The sequence below is a fragment of the Peromyscus californicus genome, unplaced genomic scaffold (genome assembly GCF_007827085.1).
Source record: "Peromyscus californicus insignis strain IS unplaced genomic scaffold, ASM782708v3 Scaffold_15__1_contigs__length_86483966, whole genome shotgun sequence".
Lineage (NCBI taxonomy): Eukaryota > Metazoa > Chordata > Mammalia > Rodentia > Cricetidae > Peromyscus > Peromyscus californicus.
Window position 1 is genome coordinate 51,915,966 of NW_026294447.1, and position 17,902 is coordinate 51,933,867.

The following is a 17,902-nucleotide window of genomic DNA, read 5'->3' on the forward strand; positions in this document are numbered from 1 at the left end:
GAACCCTGCCATTCTGTCTTTCCAAGGCATTAATACATTTTTATTAAGTTTGTTATCCCAAAGGACAATCCTTTTCAATGTGCTCTTCCCTCTGAGCTCCCAAACCAAGACCTTTCAACGCCCACGTTCTCTGTGTACTTCTTTAGATTTGGTTTGGAGAAGAAACTACAACAGAAATCCCCAGAGGACTTGATAGCCTATTCTCACTTCTTTGTAGCCAGGATATGATCGGGTATGTTCATCAGAATCATGTCCTCTAGAGAACAGATCAAGTGCTTTCCATAGACCTACTTTCTTGGCTTTGAAATAGTCATGAAGTTCCTGAGCTGGGTCACACACCTCCCCCCACCCCCGGCTTTTTAGGCTGCCATAGATTTTGGGTAGGAAAACCCTGGAAAGTCAACTGTTGTTGATGAGAAGCAGGTTGTCTTGAAGGGCAAGGAGAGAAGGATGAGGGATCAGAACTCTTCAAGGACATGATGAGACTCTTGCCTCAGTGACATCTTGTACCCGAAGTGACTCGGTGTACCTTTTGGAACTTAAGTTCATTCTTGTCAGTTTAGGAGCTCTAGACACAATTTGGAAATGGAATAAGTAGCCTCTAGACTAGTTACCACTCGTAGCGAGATTGCTACCTGTGATTGACTGTTGGCTATACTACACCCAAAATAGTCCTTGCTAAGAAGGTAATTTTAGCCTCTCACTAAAGGCATTTGCACATTTTCCACCAGCTGACCAGGACCTTCAGTCGTTAGCCGAGAAAACCCAGCTAATTACCAATGTGCCTTCTAATTGTGGGCTGCAAGAGTTAATTCAAAATATATCACATATCTAATTCTAAAACACAAAACTCTGAAGTTTTGTGAAGATGACTGGTGATTAGATAAATATGTCAACTTGACTGGGTAAGGGATGCTCAAATGTTTGGTTAGTGCTATTTCTGGGTGCGTCTAGGGGTATTTTGGGGAATGATCAGCATTTGAATTGGTGGACCAAGTAAAACAGATGACTCTCAGCAATGTGGGTGGATGTCACCCAATCTGTTCAGAGATTGACTAAAACAAAAGAGGTGTGGGAAGGTTGAATTCACTGGGGATCTGAGATGGGATTCCTGGCAGTCACAGTAAAAGCTGGGCACGGTGGTTCATGCTGGTAATCTCTGTTTTTGGAAGGAGCATGGGAATGGATGGTCAGCCACTGGATGGTCAACCAGTTTGAGCTGTATCTGTGAGTTCTGGTGGGAGACCCTGTCTGAACATGAATGAGGAATATACCTGTTGTTGCTATCAGGTTTCCGCATGCATATGGTACATGTGTGCACCTGCATCCTCCCACTCAAGATACAGGTGAAAAAAACTATTAAGATAAAAAAGCTGTTGTAAGCCGGGCGGTGGTGGCGCACGCCTTTAATCCCAGCACTCGGGAGGCAAAGCCAGGCGGATCTCTGTGAGTTCGAGGCCAGCCTGGACTACCAAGTGAGTTCCAGGAAAGGCGCAAAGCTACACAGAGAAACCCTGTCTCGAAAAACCAAAAAGAAAAGCTGTTGTAAAGATGTATGTACAGATTTTTGTATAGATACACATTTTATTTTCTCCAGGCCCAGGAATCAAAATTGGCTTTTCAATCTCTCTCTCTCTCTCTCTCTCTCTCTCTCTCTCTCTCTCTCTCTCTCTCTCTCAAATAGGCTGTTTTCATCAGCAAAATTATATTGAAATACATGTCATTCATGCAATGACAGAGTTGAGAGGTCGTCTAAGTGTGACTCACAAGTCTATCAGAGTCCCTATTTTGTCCTTTAACAGAAAGGTTTGTTGATGTTGGCTCCAGGAGTTTGAGGTCCCTGGTGAGTTAACCTAGATGGACTTTCCCAAATGCTTTCCCAGAACGGCAGTACCATTTTGTTTGCTATCAGCAATGTGCGATGTTCCATTTGTTCTCCATCCTGATGTTATCTTTCTTCGTTCATCGTTTTAGTGGGTGCTCCTTCTGAAATGTGAGAGCTGGCATACCCCACTCTCTTTGAAGACGTTTTATCAACTTTTGCATTTAGAAGTCAAGAAAAAAAAATCTGTGTTTTAACTTACTAGTGTTAATATAGGAAATATTTTCAAAATGAAAGCATACTTAAGGTCCAAAATGAAGAAATGAGATAATCTGGGCAAGGTGGCATATGCTTCCAGTTACTTAGGAGGCTGAGACGAGTTTGTTGAGCCCAGGCCTTTGAGGCCAGCCTGAGCAAGACCCCATTCCTTTAAACAAACAACAACCAACAGAAAGAGAAGACTAAGACAAACTCTCATGAGTCAAAGACAAATCTAGTTTGAATCAATTCTCAGGAATAAAATGTAAAGGTAATTACTTAAAAAATTGTTTCTGTTGTCTTTTGTGGTAAATAGTATGGATTTTCAGAATTAAAACAGAACCACTGTGCCAATAAGAATATTACACACATACTTACCTGGCAGGGGAGATACCATGATTATGAAGGTGGTTTTCTCAGGGCAAGGCTTATCTATTGCACTCTGGATGTGCTGACCCCTGCGATTTCCCCAAATGCTGGAAACTTGACTGCATAATTTGTGGTAGTGAGGGACTGCATTTGAGTTCTCCCCTAAAAATAAATAAATAAATAAATAAATAAATAAATAAATAAATAATATCATGGTCACACATGTTTTTCAAGACAGAGTTTCTGTGTGTAGCCCTAGCTGTCCTGGAACTTCCTCTGTAGACCAGGTTGACCTTGAACTCACAGAGATCTGCCTGCCTCTGCCTCTTAAGTGCTGAGGTTAAAGACATCCACCACCACCACTTGACTATATTTTAATAATAATAATAATGCTAGGAGACAATGAGGGAAGTTATCTATTGTACATATACTTTATGACAAGAAATAACACAAATACTCTGTGGGGAAAACCACCTGTGCAAAGCCCATCACAATTTTAGAAGGATTCTGAGCCTGGTGTGGTGCACATCTGTAATCCAAGCCACATGAGGATTGTAAATTTGAGGCTAGTCTGGACAACATAACAAGATCCTGTCTCAAAAGACTAAACAGAGCCTAGAGAGATAGCTCAGTGGATAAAACACTTGCTGATCAGAATTAGGAACTCCAAATTCTGCATGAAAGCAAGGCAGGTTGTGGTAAGTCCCAGTAGTTCCAAGACTTGGGAGACAAAGACAGGGGCATTCCCAGGGCAAGCTGGCCAGCTAGACTAGCTGGAACTGGCAAGCTCTGGGTTCAAGTGAGAGACCCTGCCTCAAAATAAATAGACTGAGGAAGACCTCTGATGCCAACTTTTAGGCCTCCACATACATGTTTACACAGGTGAGCACATGCCCTCATACACATGTGCCTGTGCATACATGCAGAAGCATCATATACACAAATGTAAAAAGAAAGATAAAACAAAATAATCTTTGATAAGACTGTCTGTCCAATGAGTTTCTATTTAGTGTTGGACTAGTCTCAATCTTTTGTTGATCCGTGTAGCTGGGTATTATTATATCAGAACAATCTATTTCTCCCTCCTCACTTTGATTTAGAAGTCTCCGTCTCCTCTCGAATGTGCACGTGATTTCTATGGCCTGCATAATCTTCCTTATGGTGCTTTCTACTTACTCCAGAGTCACTCCTCTGTCTCTTCTCAAGGCTGACTATCACAAACTAGGCAGAAACTCGTTACTTTTCTTATTTACCAGACAAGCGCATTTCCAGTACTTCATGTGGCAGATTACAGATCTACACAAATTCTTTGACAGCTCTCTCACTGAGGTGGACTTATGTCTCCCTGAGTCTGCATAGACTTTCTAATGTAACTCTGATCAGTTTACATGGCAGAAGTGGTTACTCTGTTGGCTTTTTGGCATCAACCTTAGGAGACTGGTAGCTTTAGCTTGCTATGTTTTTGATTATCCTAGAAACTCCCAGAAGTCCAACTATCTGGAAGACATTCTAGGGGTACTATTTATATGCACACTGTGCCCGATCTTCCATGCCAAGGTGCCAGACATGTTAATAATGCCATCTTGGGCCCTCCAGGCCATCCATCTGCTAGCTGAGTGATCAGGTGACATCCATAGATGCCACATTGAGCAGAAAATCATCCAGCTGAGTGAGTTCTGCCCAAATTCTTGACCAATACAATTGTGAGCTATGGGAAAAATGTTTAAGTCAGTAAGTTTTGTTCCAACAGTTATTGACCATTATCTAACAGTAGATAACCTGAGAGCTTACTGTGTATCAGGAGAAGAGCCTTTGAGGTAGACAGATTTGGGATAAGATAAGAACTCATTAATGTATATTTAAGATTTTTTAATGTATATTTAATGTGCTGTATCTGATGTATAAGTTTTTTTCCCTTGTCTTTTCTTTGTCTTAAGAAAATGTGTATCTCTCTTGAATACATGCCAGAGTAGCATAGACCTGGTGTTTGGAAGAAAGAAGATTCTTACAATTCTTACAAATTACATATCTATATGTTTATATATCTATATATCTGCAACTTATAAATCTACATACATACCCATGCTGTGTAGACATATATGGTTAAAAAATATTTTTAGATAAAGGATTGTTTGCACAAGGAATAACTCCTGGTTCAGGTAGCATGTATGAGAAGAGCTCCACTGAGCTCCACTCCATGATGCGGGTAGCAAGGTTTAAAAACTGATTGATTTTTATACTTAATTAACAGACAACATGGTGATTTTGTGAGATGTGCTGAGCACTCAGCCAGTGACCTTTTGCCTGTATTGTTTGATGTAAAGGGTGAATTATTTCCAGGGAGCACAACTCAAAATCTTTCAACTCCGCATCTTAAGACACTCTTGAATCCTATAGCAGGAACTATTGGAGCCTCTAGTGGAAGACAGGGTGGTTTGGGAAAAGGACAACCCCATTTTTCTTGCCCCAATATGTATATTATTGCATGGTGGTCACTTAGGTATTGTCTGCCAGAGTACCCTCCAGCTTGAAAAACCACAAGAACAAATTCATTCATTTTTGTCTATGCCCAGAGCAATACTAACTACATGGAACTATATAGGGACCAGAAAGAGGGTCCCTGCTGCTTGGAATGTAGTTACTGGTTACCAACAATAAAATACCTTTTAATTTTTAAACAGTTTAACTAATTGAAAAATACCTGTAATAATAACTAGGTGTCCAGACTTACCATTTGTTAAGTCATTGGAAATTACTAAAAATTCACTTGTCTGAAAATGTTTAGTGACTGTGGCTGATTCTACACCTGCTTACTGCTATGCTTATGCCCTAAGCTTGTCTCCGGGTGCCTTGGCCTTCTGTACTAACACTTGCCTGCAGAGACACCATGCCCTTTGCGGTCCCATGCCTTGAGGAAAAGTTGAGACAAACTTCCTCAGAGACTTACATTGACTTCCTGTTGAGAATTGCTGATATCAATATCTCTAGGTGATTATAAGAATCTTTCAATCGAGGAAGAGAAAACTGACAATTTCAACCTTTAGGAAACTTTTTCTTGGAATTCGCCAATATGCAGTGAGTGGCTGACACGGCTTTGTTAGAAGTTACCGCATATGCTAGCCATGAAATTGGTGTAGTTGCCAGAATTCTGCTTCTCCTTTTAGCGTAATGTGTTTGTTTGTGATGCTGTCCTTGGGGTGAGAGCCCTGAAAAGAAAGAATGGCATGGAAATGTGAGGTTGTACTGGCAGGCAGAAAAGTCATATCATAAACATATAAATATATATAATACATCTACCTATCATCTACCTGTTTGTCATCTATCTATCTATCTATCTATCTATCTATCTATCTATCTATCTACTAATCTCCTAGCTACTGTCACCAGGGTCAGAGAGTTCCTTTTGTAGATTCTTGATCTCATTGTTAAAAGAATTTAAGAAATGATGCAGAAAGGAACTACTGGACAATTTGTTGAAATTAGAGCGAGAACAAACAGAGCAGGAAAGCTGGAGATCTTAGTAGCTTCTTGGAAAAAAAAAGAATGAAAGAGGCCAAAGAGAGAAATGTACATTTTAATAAAGTCCGGACAATAAGATACAGCTTGGAGGACAAGGGAGGCACTCAGTGAAATAAAGAGGTGGGTGCCCACAGCATTTGTTCCTTGCTATTTTTATTGAAGAGTACAAGATTGTCCTCCTAAGGTGAGCTGAACCTTGGGCACAGAAGCAATGTTCCACACCTGTGCACCCAATGAGAAGGAAATATTTAACCTTAATATAGTATGACCTAACACTGTAGACAGCTAAGAGTTGATCTGTGTGGTACAGAACTAAGGACAGACACATTTAAGGAAGGAAGGAAGGAAGGAAGGAAGGAAGGAACAATAGCTAACTGGATTTGTTGTTGTCAGTCTGCCTTTTAGTTTTGTGGTGGTGATGTCAAAGTTTTTAGAGTCCAGGCCTTGGCTCTGGTAGCCCTAACAGGCTCAGCCACCTGTCCTGAGTGCACAGACTGCAGAGGCAAGTGTTAGTAAGGAGCACCAAGAGGAGGCAAGGAACAAATAAAGAGACCCAGTGGCCCCCAAATCCATCCTTGAAGTACTGACATGAAGTCTGCATTCAAATAAAGGGCAACTAAGCCCTCCTGGCCCAGTTGTGGAAATGCCCATTCTTGTGAGAGCTGTGTGAAATCTACTCCCAGGAGATACATTCCTCCTCTGAATGACACTGGGGTCTCAACCTTCCTCTTTCCCCAGCAGATTTCTGGGAAAATTCCATTTCTTTGGGGTCCGGTGTTTTAATAGATTAAAAGAGTCTCTCCTTCTGTCTTCACTCCTGCCAGGACTTTTATGTAGCCAGGCAAGAATAATGAACAGCATTTATTGCCTTCAGCTTACCTTTTAGATTTGGGCCAGAAAAGAAGACCTAACTGTATTTACTGCCACCCACTTACCCTTTAGCTCTGTGGCCAGTTTAAAGCCCTTGCCATTGGTTCACCTTTACCCTGGCAGTTAATTATAAGCAGTCCATGATCTTTATCACCGACTTGGAAGGCTAGTGGTGGTTTATTATGAATAGCAATGGAAGGCCTGTGCTTGAACACAAGTGAGAAGCAGCTTGGAGATTTTCCATTATCATGCTTGAAATCTGCTGTTTTACCCTGTAAAGAGTTCCTATCTACCAGGGAATTGCTGACCACTGATAGTGTTATTCATCTCAGAGGACGCTGATATATTCATGATATTCATGTGCCTGTGTGGGTGCGTTGGAAAGACATGACTGTTTTGTCCCCTTCCTGTCTAGTAGCCCTGATTACTATGTCCCTTGTAGTGAAAGCTACCCCAACCAAGGGTATAGGGGAAAGTGCACTGGCGTACTTCAAACCCTATAACCCATTGTATAACCTGGATGTAGTTGATTGGAGTCGGAGTTGTCAAATACAACCAAAGGTCAACTAGGACAGTTAATGTGTGTTTGTTTTCCTTTTTCTTAGAAACATGAATTTAGATGCATGATAATACAAAATACCAGAGTTGGTGGTAAGATTCAAAAGCCAGAATGAACCTGCAAGCTGGAGAGGCTACAAGAGACCATATAAAAGCCAGTGTTAGAGAACAGAACACCGGCAAGCAGAGAAGCCCAGGACAAGGAATGCAGGAGAGTCATGTCATATGTAGAGTGGAAGCGTGGGTATTCATGAATGGCCAGTGCTGTGAGCAATCCCTCCTTTATATCTAGAACTGCTTCCAGCCTACACTTGTACTTGGGTTTCTGTATGTGGCTATCTGGGATGCTATTAATTCTTCAGGTAGAACTCTACCTAGTTCAAGTGAAAAATGTTAATGAGAGATTTCTTTGTTTGTTCCTAAAGAAATAAAATGTGTAGTCTTAGCCAGATGCGGTAGCATGTACTTTGAATTTCAGCACTTGGAAGGCAGGTAGATCTCTCTGAGTTTGAGGTCAGCCTTGTCTACATAGAGAATTCCATGCCAGCCAGGGTTACATAGTGAGAGCCTGTCTCACACAAACAGACAAAATATGCATAGACTTATAAACTGGTGAAGGTTGAAAATACATTTATGCAAGTCATAGATAACCCCTACTACAATTAAGCAGGGGTTGCTAAATATGTACAGTACACTTTTAATAAGGTTAGTACATTTTTCTGATGTTGGTAAATCATGGAGCCCCCTGCAGTTAGCCATAAATGTTAAAGTTTTCAGGACCTAAAGTCCAAACATTATCTTTCATGCTGCAGACATTCATAATACACCTTATTTGGTGCATTTCAGAACTGAACAAAATTGACAATTTTCCTTGCTGTCATTTCTAACTACATTAATATGCAACTTGCATTGAAAAGGCCATTAAACACTGGCTGCTTGAAATTCTAATTTGCAGAAGCAAATTTTATTTGTTTCTTTATTCAAATTTTTTATATTTTGAGAATTTCACACAAGTATTGTATTTTCATCATTTCCACCTTTCTATCTTCCTGCTCCAATTCCTCCTGGGTCCCCTTTCAGGTTCATGACCTCTTTGTCTAAAATTATTGTTGCTGCACACACATCATAGCTTTAGTTGTCAACTTGTCGTACATGGAAAGAAGGAACTTTAGGTGAGGGATTGACTCCTTCAGATTTGCTTGTGGTCATGTCTATGAGGTAGTTTTAAGACTGTTATTTGATGTAGGAGGGCCCAGGCTCTTGTGGACAGTATCATCCCTAGACAAGTCAGCCTGAGTTAGATAAGAAAGTTAGCTGAGAAACCAGGGATTGCAAGCCAGTAAGTAGTGTTCCTCCGTGGTCTATCCTTTAGTTCCTTGGCTTCCTTCCATGATGGACTGTCATCTGTGAGCCAAATCAACTCCTTCCTCCCCAAGTTGCTTTTGCTCATGGTATTTATCATAGCATCAGAAAGTAAAGTAGGACCTCCCCATACACACAGGCAGACCCCTCCCCTGGAAACTTACTGAACCCATCTAGTGTTGCTCTTGTGCTTTAGGGCTGACCAATTGGGATTGGACAATCCATCAGGGGTCTTGGCCTTAGAGAGACTGATTCTCCTTCTCTTAGCAGCCATTAGCTTTAGCTCTTCATCTAAGAGTGAGGCCATGGGAATTTCCCTATGTTAGCATGCTGATTGTTGTCTTAATACAGATCTTGTTCAGACTAATACAGTCAAGGTTATATAGAGCACAACAATGTTATTTTCCCCAGGGGGAAAAAAAACACTGGAAGCACAGACAGGAGAATCACTTTCCCGAACTATTTTCTAGAAATTGAGGAAGGCCACAGGCATTCCTGTGTTCTTCCCACATTTGTTGGTACTCCAAATTCCCTTCTTGAGAAATATCAACATCGGATGTTCCCATGTCCATGTCACAAATTCATTATATTCTTACATAACCTTAATTCATATCCTGAGATCATATGACTCAGCTATACCACTCCTGATCATGTATCCAAAGACCTCTATATCCCATGGCAGAGATTCCTGCATGTCCATGTTCATTACTGTTCTGCTCACAGTAGCTAGGAAATGGAATTGTCCTAGACATCTATAAGTGAATGAGTGGATAACAAAAATTTGGTATTGACTTTTCTTTGGTACCTTCCCACTGAGTTCCACAGTGTCTGCACCAGTTTACAGTCCTACCTGCTGAATATAAAGCTCCATCTTTCTCCTAATCCTGGCCAGCATTTGTTGATGATAGTTTTGTGATGATAGCCATTCTGATGGAGGCCAGCAGTTTGAATTTGCATTTCCATGATATTGGAAATCTGTTTCCTAATTAAAATTTTTTTATATATTTTTGTTTTATAATTAACTTAATTTCATAGCCACGGATTTCCCCGCCCTCCTTCCCCGCACCCCACAGCCCTCCCCCCTCAATCTACCCCCATTCCCACCTCCTCCAAGGCAAGGTCTCCCCTGGGGAGTCAGCCCAGCCTGGTAGATAAAATTTTTTATTATTTTAAATTATGTGAACGTGTGTGTGTGTGTGTGTGTGTGTGTGTGTGCGCGCACACACACACACACGCGGGTATATGTATCTGTGTGTCTGTGTGTCTGTGTGTCTGTGTGCAGATGACTGAAAGGCCAGAGATGTTCCATAGCCTGGAAATGGAGTTACAGATGGTTGTGGTCTGTCTGATGTGGGTGCTGAGAATCGAAGTTGGGTCCTTTAGAAGAGCAGTACATGCTCTTAACCACTGAGCCATCTCTCCAGGCCCTTTATTGGACATTTCTGAAATATATTTATTGTCTATTTGTATTTCTTCTTTAATGTATTTTTGAGAACTTCATACTTGAGTGCTGCATCTATTTCACTCCCACACCCTCAATTCCTCCCATGTTTTCTCCTCCAACAGTCATGACCTCTTCTATAATTATTATTGTTACAAATGTATAAATATGTAGGTACACATACACACACACACACACACACAGAGCCTACTGAGTCTATTTAACATTGTTTGTATGTACATACATCCAGGGATGATCTCTTTATTTCTTCTTTTGTGAACTGTTTCTTTATTTCATTAGCCCATTTATTGATGGTATGATTTTTTTGTGTGTGTATTTTTTTTTTTTGAGACAGAGTCTCACTGTGACTGGCTGGAACTCTCTTATGTAGATCAATCAGTCTAATGTCCAAGTCCCCAAGATCCACCTGCTTCTGCCTCCCAAGAGCTGGGATTAAAGATGTGCACCAGCATACCTGGCTTTGTACTTCTGACTTTTGCAGCTCATTATGTATTCCAGATGTTAGTACCCTGCCAGATGTATAGTTGGCAAAGACTTTCTACTATACTATTAGCTACCGCTTCACTCTGCTGACTGTTTCTTTTGCTATGCAGAAGCATTTTTGTTTTGTGAAATCCAGTTTGTGAATTTTGAAGATTATTTCCTGAATTTCTGGAGTCCTTTTCAGAAAGGCCTGTATGTTGAAGTGTGTTGCTCATATTTCTGTCTATCATTGTTAAAGTTCCAGGTCTCACATGAAACTTTTGATCCGTCTTGAATCTATTTTGGTACCAGATGAGAGGTAAGGCTGGCTTTATTCTTCCACATGTGCACATACAAGTTACCCTGGGCCATTCTTTGATGACACCTTTTTCTAGTGCATTGTTTTTGACACTTTTGTTGAAAATTTGGTAGCTATCACTGTGTGGATTTATTCACAGGCAGCCCTTGATTCTCTTCCATGTGTCTACATGTTTGCATTGGTTCCAGTGTTACACAGTTTTTGATTCTGTGGGTCTAGTGTGATTTGAGATCAGTGACTGTTATTGCTGACATTGCTCCTTCTACATAGGTTAACTTTGGTTAGCCTAGATCTTTTGTGCTTCTATATGAATCTTAGAATTTTTTTTCTAGTTCGGTGAAGAATGTAATTGGAATTTAAATATAGATTATGCTGAATATGTGAATTGCTCTTGGTCCTAGCCACCATGTCTTCCCTGCCAGATGAACTGTATCACCTGTTAACTGTAAACTGAAATAAACCACTTCTCTTTGAAGTCACTTATTGATCATAGTGAAAAAAAAAGGTCATATACCATGTAAGAAAAGAAGAGAACCTGGCAATGTTGACTGACCTCTGCAATCCCAGTCTTTGGGAAGTGGAGGCAGGAAGATCAGGAGTGTAAGGTCACCCTTAGTTACATAGCATGTCTGAGGCCAGCCTGAGTTACAGGAACCCTGTGTCTTAGTTACTTTTATACTTCCATAACAAAGCATCATGACCAAGGCAACTTATAAAAGAAAGCATTTCATTCGCTGCTCACAGTTCCAGAGGGTAGTTGAATCCACAACCATCATTGTGGAGAGCATGGCAGCAGGCAGGTACTGGAGCAGTAGCTGAGAGCTTACATGTTGAGACAACAACCACACGACAGAGAGAAAATGGTCAATGGGAATGACATGGACTTTTGAATCTTCAAAGCCCATCCCAAGTGACATGCCTCTTCTAACAAGACCACACCTCCTGATCCTTCCCAAATAGTTCTACCAACTGCAGAGCAAGCATTCAAACATATGAGCCTATGAAGACCATTTTCATTCAAACCACCATATACTGTCTCAAACAAATAAAAAATAAGTACAATAAGGGCTTCTTTTCATCAAGCCATGGACTTAAGAGAATGCAAAGGTAGGCCACAAAGTGACTGCTGTTGCTGAAGTTCTTTCCCGGGGGGAGATATAAATTAACATCTACCTCTCTTCCCAGGGTCAGATTCACCCTGGAGAACCAATGAGTTCATTAGATTTACTTAAAGAGCAATGGGTCAGGAGTTATGAGCAAGAGTGTAGATAGCCTTTAAGAAGCCATGCTGGAAAGTCTGTAACCAACATGGATTATGACTGCACGGATGGGGCCTGTCCTTAGTCCTTCCCAGCCGTTAGACTTCTGGTCCCTGCCTGGGTCAAAATGCAATTATGACAGAACTGCATACAGCTGGTTGGAGAGAGTAGCTGGATCACTGGGTGAAGGGTCCTTCATGTTGTCCTCCCCACATTTTATGGGAAGAGGTCAACAATCAATAGGTCAAGCTGTGATGATCTTTTGCAAGTGGGCATAGCTGAATTCATGAAGATGGCTGCACTTTGGCTCTGAGGATAGCCCTGTACAACACCTGCAACTGACGAAGACCTTCTAACTGGATGACGCAAACTACCACTGCAAATTAATAAGGAAGGGGAAAAAAAGACAACTTATTAAGATGGTTAAAGAGTTGAATAGGAACTTTGCAGAAAAGGTATCTAAGTATAAAATAATTATGTGAAATAGGCTCAATTTACTCGTAATTGGCAAATTGCAAATTAAAAGAGAACCTCCTACACAATTATCTGAACAGCTTAGATTAAAAAGGCTGCAATGTCTAATATGACCAAGGATGTAAAGAGGTACTGGTGGAAGCATAAACTGGCAGAGTCATTTGAAAGTAGTTTAGTATGATGTGCTGAGGCTAAAGATAAAGCAAACTTATGAATAACCATTTCATACTTAAGAATTCACTCAGCTGTATTAGTTACTTTTTTATTGCTGTGTGTGGTGGTTTGAATGAAAATGGCTCCCATAGACCCATAGGGAGTGGCACTATTAGGGGATCTGGCCTTGTTGGAGTGGGTGTGGCTTTGTTGGAGGAAGTGTATCATTAGGGGTGGGCTTTGAGGTTTCAGATGTTCAACCCTAGCCCAGTGTCTCACTCTCTTCCTCCCGCCTGACCATCTGGATGTAGAAACTCTTAATTACCTCTCCAGCACCATGTCTGCCTGTACACCACCATGCTTTCCACAATGACAATAATGGACTAATCCTCTGAACTGTAAGCCAGCACCAATTAATTGTTTCCTTATAAGAATTGCTGTGGTCATAGTGTCTCTCCACAGCAATGGAAACCCTAACTAAGACATTGGGATAGAACAGCATGACCAAGGCAACTTGTAGAAGGAAGGTTTTATTTGATTATAGTTCCAGAGGAATAAGAGTCTGTCATGGTAAGGAATCATGGCAGTAAGCAGCAGATATGGCGGTTAGAGCAGAAGCTGACAGCTCACAGCTTGAACTTCAAGCATGAAGCAGAGAGAGTGAACTTGGAATTATGTAAGTCTTCAAGCTTTCAAAGCCTACCCTATCTCCAGTGACATACTTTTTTCAACAAGGCTACACCTCCTAAACCTCCCCAACAACACCACAAATTGGAACCAAGTATTCAAATCCCCAAGACTATGGAAAGCATTTCTCGTTCAAACTATGTCTGACTCTCATAAGCTCATGCCCATATTATCATGCAAAATGCATTTAATATAACATCAAAAGTTCCCACAGTCTTTCACAGTTGAAGTCCAAAGTCTTTTTTGAGACTTAAGACATGTTAAAAGTTCAGTCTTGGCCGGGCGGTGGTGGCGCACGCCTTTAATCCCAGCACTTGGGAGGCAGAGGCAGGTGGATCTCTGTGAGTTCGAGGCCAGCCTGGGCTACCAAGTGAGTTCCAGGAAAGGCGCAAAGCTACACAGAGAAACCCTGTCTCGAAAAACCAAAAAAAAAAAAAAAAGTTCAGTCTTTTCTGAAACTCAAAACAATCTCTTAATTGTAACCTTCTGTAAAAATCAAAAAGCAAATTACATACTCCAACATATAATGGCATAGAATGTACATTACCATTCCAAAGGGGAGGAATAGGGACATAGTAAGAAAATACTGGACCAAAGCAAGGCTGAAACCTATCAGGGCCAATACCAAAGCCTGTAGCTTCATGACTGATGCCTGAGACTTTAGTTTCAAAGGTCGTAGATGGCTCTGACCCTCTAGCTTTGCTGCCTGCAATATACATCTCTCTCTTGGGGCTGGTTTCACTACCTGTATGCAGCTCTCCATGTTATGGTAGATGTCTCATGGCTCTGGCATCTCCAGTATCTTGGAGTCTCCACTGTAAGTCAAGCTTCACTTTCATAGCTTCACATGACGGCATCTCACAGCCTCTTGACCTATCAGGGTCTTCAGGCAGGGATTCCCTTGCCACATGCTGCTTGGCTTCAGCAGCTCTCTGAAACCAAGGAGGATAAATCCATGACTCATTCACTCTTGCACCTCTCATATGTCTCGAAAGCTGGTATCATGAGGACACCATTGCTAAGTTTGGGTACCAGCTCAGGATGGACCCTCCTCCTCCTGTATCACATCAGCAACAGCTTTTGTTTGTTGTTGCTTTCTAGAAACAGAAACTCCATAGGCCTTTTCTTTTCACAAATTGGAAGCTTAGCAGGGTGGGGTCTTACCCTAAGGGCACCCTTTCCTTTGTTACAGTGGATATCAGGCCTCTCTTAATGGTGTAAATCTCCTTGATGATTTTATCTTCTCTTCTAGCACATTCTTTGGCTGCAACATTAAATTTTCCAATGCTTCCTTTTTCTCTAAATTGTACATTTTCACCCATTTATTCTTTTTCATTGTAGACCTGTATAAGCATTATCAATAACAACCACACCATAGATACAATGTTATGCTGTTTTGAAATTTTCTCTACCAGGGAAATTAGTCCATGTATTAGTTATTTTTCTGTTGCTGTGATAAAACACCATGACTAAGGCAACTTATGAAAAAAAGAGTTTGTTTGGGCTTATGTGTACGGAAGTTTCTGTTCCACCGGCAACTCCCAAATACCTGGCAGCCACTTCCCAAATTACCACAGAGGCTTATATGAACTATAAATGCTTGGCCAATAGCTCAGGCTTATTGCTAACCAGCTCTTACATTTTAAGTTACCCATAATTCTATTTATGCTTTGCCATGTGGCAGTACCTTTATTAGCATGGCATGTTCATCTCCTACTCCCTCTGAGTCTGGTTGGCAACTCCTGACTGCCCTTCTCCTTCCCATCTTCCTTAGTTTGGTTGCCCCACCTATACTTCCTGCCTGGTTACTGGCCAATCAGTGTTTTATTAAACCAATTTGAGTGACAAATCTTTACAGTGTACAAGAGGATTATTCCACAGAACTTACAGTTTCAGAGGGTTAAGAGTCCATCATGACCACACAGATGGTCTGGGCCCCAACCTGTGGCCATAAGGGTGTCTGAGGGCCATGTGGCTACCAGGGACATGCTGATCTGAGAGGCATGTGCTGTCACTTGGTGCCATGGTGTTGTCCAGACCAGGGCTGCTGCTGAGGGCCATGTCTGGGTCTGTGGCCCTACAGCAGCCAGGATCTGAATTGATATCTGTGGCTCCTATTACCACCAAGAGTTGTGTTGATGATCAGGGTCTGGTCAGCCACCTGAGGCCGTGTTGGTGTCCAAGGATCATGTTACTACTATCAGGGCCATGCTGATCTAGGTGGCTGGTGCTGCCACCTGGGGCCATGGAGATGTCTGGGCCTGGATTACTGCTTAGGGCCATGTCTGGGTCCATGGCCCTGAAGTAGCTGGAGTATGGGGTGGTGTCCATAGCTCCTGTTACCACCGAGGAATCTGTAGATGCCCCAGCGTCTGGTCAGACCCAAGACCATGTTGGTGCCCGAGAGCCTTGCTGTCACAGGGGCCATACAGATCTGGGTAGCCTGTGTTGCCACTGGGCCATGGTGAGAGCCCAAGCACTGCCAAGGGTCTGTGATGATGTCCACGGCCTGTGTTAACACAAGGGCTCATGGCCTGTGTTAACACAAGGGCTCATTAGAGCAATGCTGTATTTAGCCAGCTCTGCCCTTCACTGGCCCTGAGATAGCTGGCCCCACTCCTTGTTAGATAATACAGCAGAAGAACTGTCCCCCCCGCCACCTGTGAAAAATGGCCCTACCTCTCACCACAGGCATGCACCTCACCTGGGTAGCACACTAGAGCTGACTCTGTAGTTGGGATGCAAGTGAGCTGATCCTGGGGGTGTGAGAACAGGAAAACTGACCCTGTCCCCCCTCTTCTGCCATGTTGTGGCATGGGTGAAAGAAAGATGCCCTCCACTCTCCCCTATTACCTCCTGTGGCAGGTGAGAGAGTTGACCCCTGGGGTCACAAGAGTGGGAGAGCTCGCCCTGACCCTCACCAGCTTCAGCACACAGGAGCATGAGCCCTATACCCCATCTTGGTATACCCTACCTGGGCAGCACACTAGAGCTAACCCTGTTGTCGGGGAGGGGGGCAAGTGAGCCATCTCTGAGGGTGTGAGAGCAGGAGAGCTAACCCTATGCCCCTTGTATGTCCCCTAGAGGACTGTGCACCTTTCCTGGGCAAAACAGTAGAGCTGGCCCTGGTGATGCAAATGTGGTGATCTGGATCTGAGGACCTTAGAGCAGGAGAATTGGCCCTGCTCCTGGATGCATTTGGTGAGCTACCTGAGGCCGTATTGGGGAGCTTGCCTGGGTAGTGACCAGGAGGGAAAGCTGGTGAGCTGACCAATCCAGCTACTACCCATGCCCAAAACCAGGGCTATGAGTTCACTGACCCCAGCATCCAACAAATCTATGAACTATTGAGCATGTGAAGGGGACGAACCTACAGATCCAAAATGGCAGGGTATCTATGACACAGGACAACAGGATATCCAAGAGGAACCCTAGTGAAAGCCCATTATTGGTGATGTAGCAGAAACCAGAGGCCTTAAGTCAAACCAATGATTCAAGGCAATGAACACTTGGAAGTGAAGATGAATGGATGAAAGGGTAAACTTGAAAGGCTTCCGCACTCCAATATTAAGTCTTTCCACCAACATAGAAAGCCAAATCAAGCTGAATTAAAAATAAAATACCAGGTTTATTGGGAAAAATGTTCCCCTTTCTAGCCCCCAGAGATGAGATGGGGAGAGGAGACCGAGAAAAACCGTGTGGCTGCTCTCTAGGAGTTTAAATACCCTGTAAGTGCAGTCTAGAGTAGCTCTGGGGGAAGAGCTCCAGCCTGATGGGCTTTTTGAGAAGGGCAGGGTTTGGAATGGGGTGGGGGAGTGAGGCCCAAGCAGAGGTTCCAACTGAACAAAATTGTGTGACTCAACAGGCCACACTATAACAAACACGCCCAAATAGAGCCGGCAACTGGGGGACCAAGTATCCAAACATCTGAGGACACAGGGGGCGGGGCATTCTTTTTCAAACCACCACAGTCCATTATCTTTTAATTTAGCCTCCAGTAAGTTCTCAGGAAAAGGGCAGAAAACAGCCAGATTCTTTGCCAAGACATCACAGGAATAGTCATAGAGCAGTTGCCATTGAAGTCCTTTCTTCCTTCTGAAATTTCTTGAGCCAGGCCTCTACAATTTGCTTTGCTCTAGGCACTACAGGATCTTGCTAGAAGGAATGCTGCTTATAGCATTCAACCATTTATTTCACCAAAGTTCCAAAGTCTCCCATATTTAACCATACACAGCAAGGTCAGGTTCTTCATCAATACCCCACTCCTGGTACCAACTTCTGCATCAGTTACTAATTTGTTGCTGTGATAAAATACTATGACCAAGGGA

The 17,902-nt window shown here is 42.5% G+C and overlaps 1 long non-coding RNA gene and 1 other non-coding gene across 2 annotated transcripts; one reads left to right on the plus strand and one right to left on the minus strand.

The window, feature by feature from the left end:
- Positions 1-1,681: 1,681 nt before the first annotated feature.
- LOC128110509 (uncharacterized) lies at positions 1,682-14,497 on the minus strand. Its single transcript, XR_008218232.1, has 3 exons — positions 14,320-14,497; positions 5,397-5,655; positions 1,682-2,611 (listed from the first exon to the last, which is right to left on the minus strand). It is a non-coding gene; the product is annotated as an uncharacterized LOC128110509 (long non-coding RNA).
- LOC128111383 (U1 spliceosomal RNA) lies at positions 2,451-2,614 on the plus strand. The gene has a single exon (XR_008218626.1). It is a non-coding gene; the product is annotated as a U1 spliceosomal RNA (small nuclear RNA).
- Positions 14,498-17,902: the final 3,405 nt, after the last annotated feature.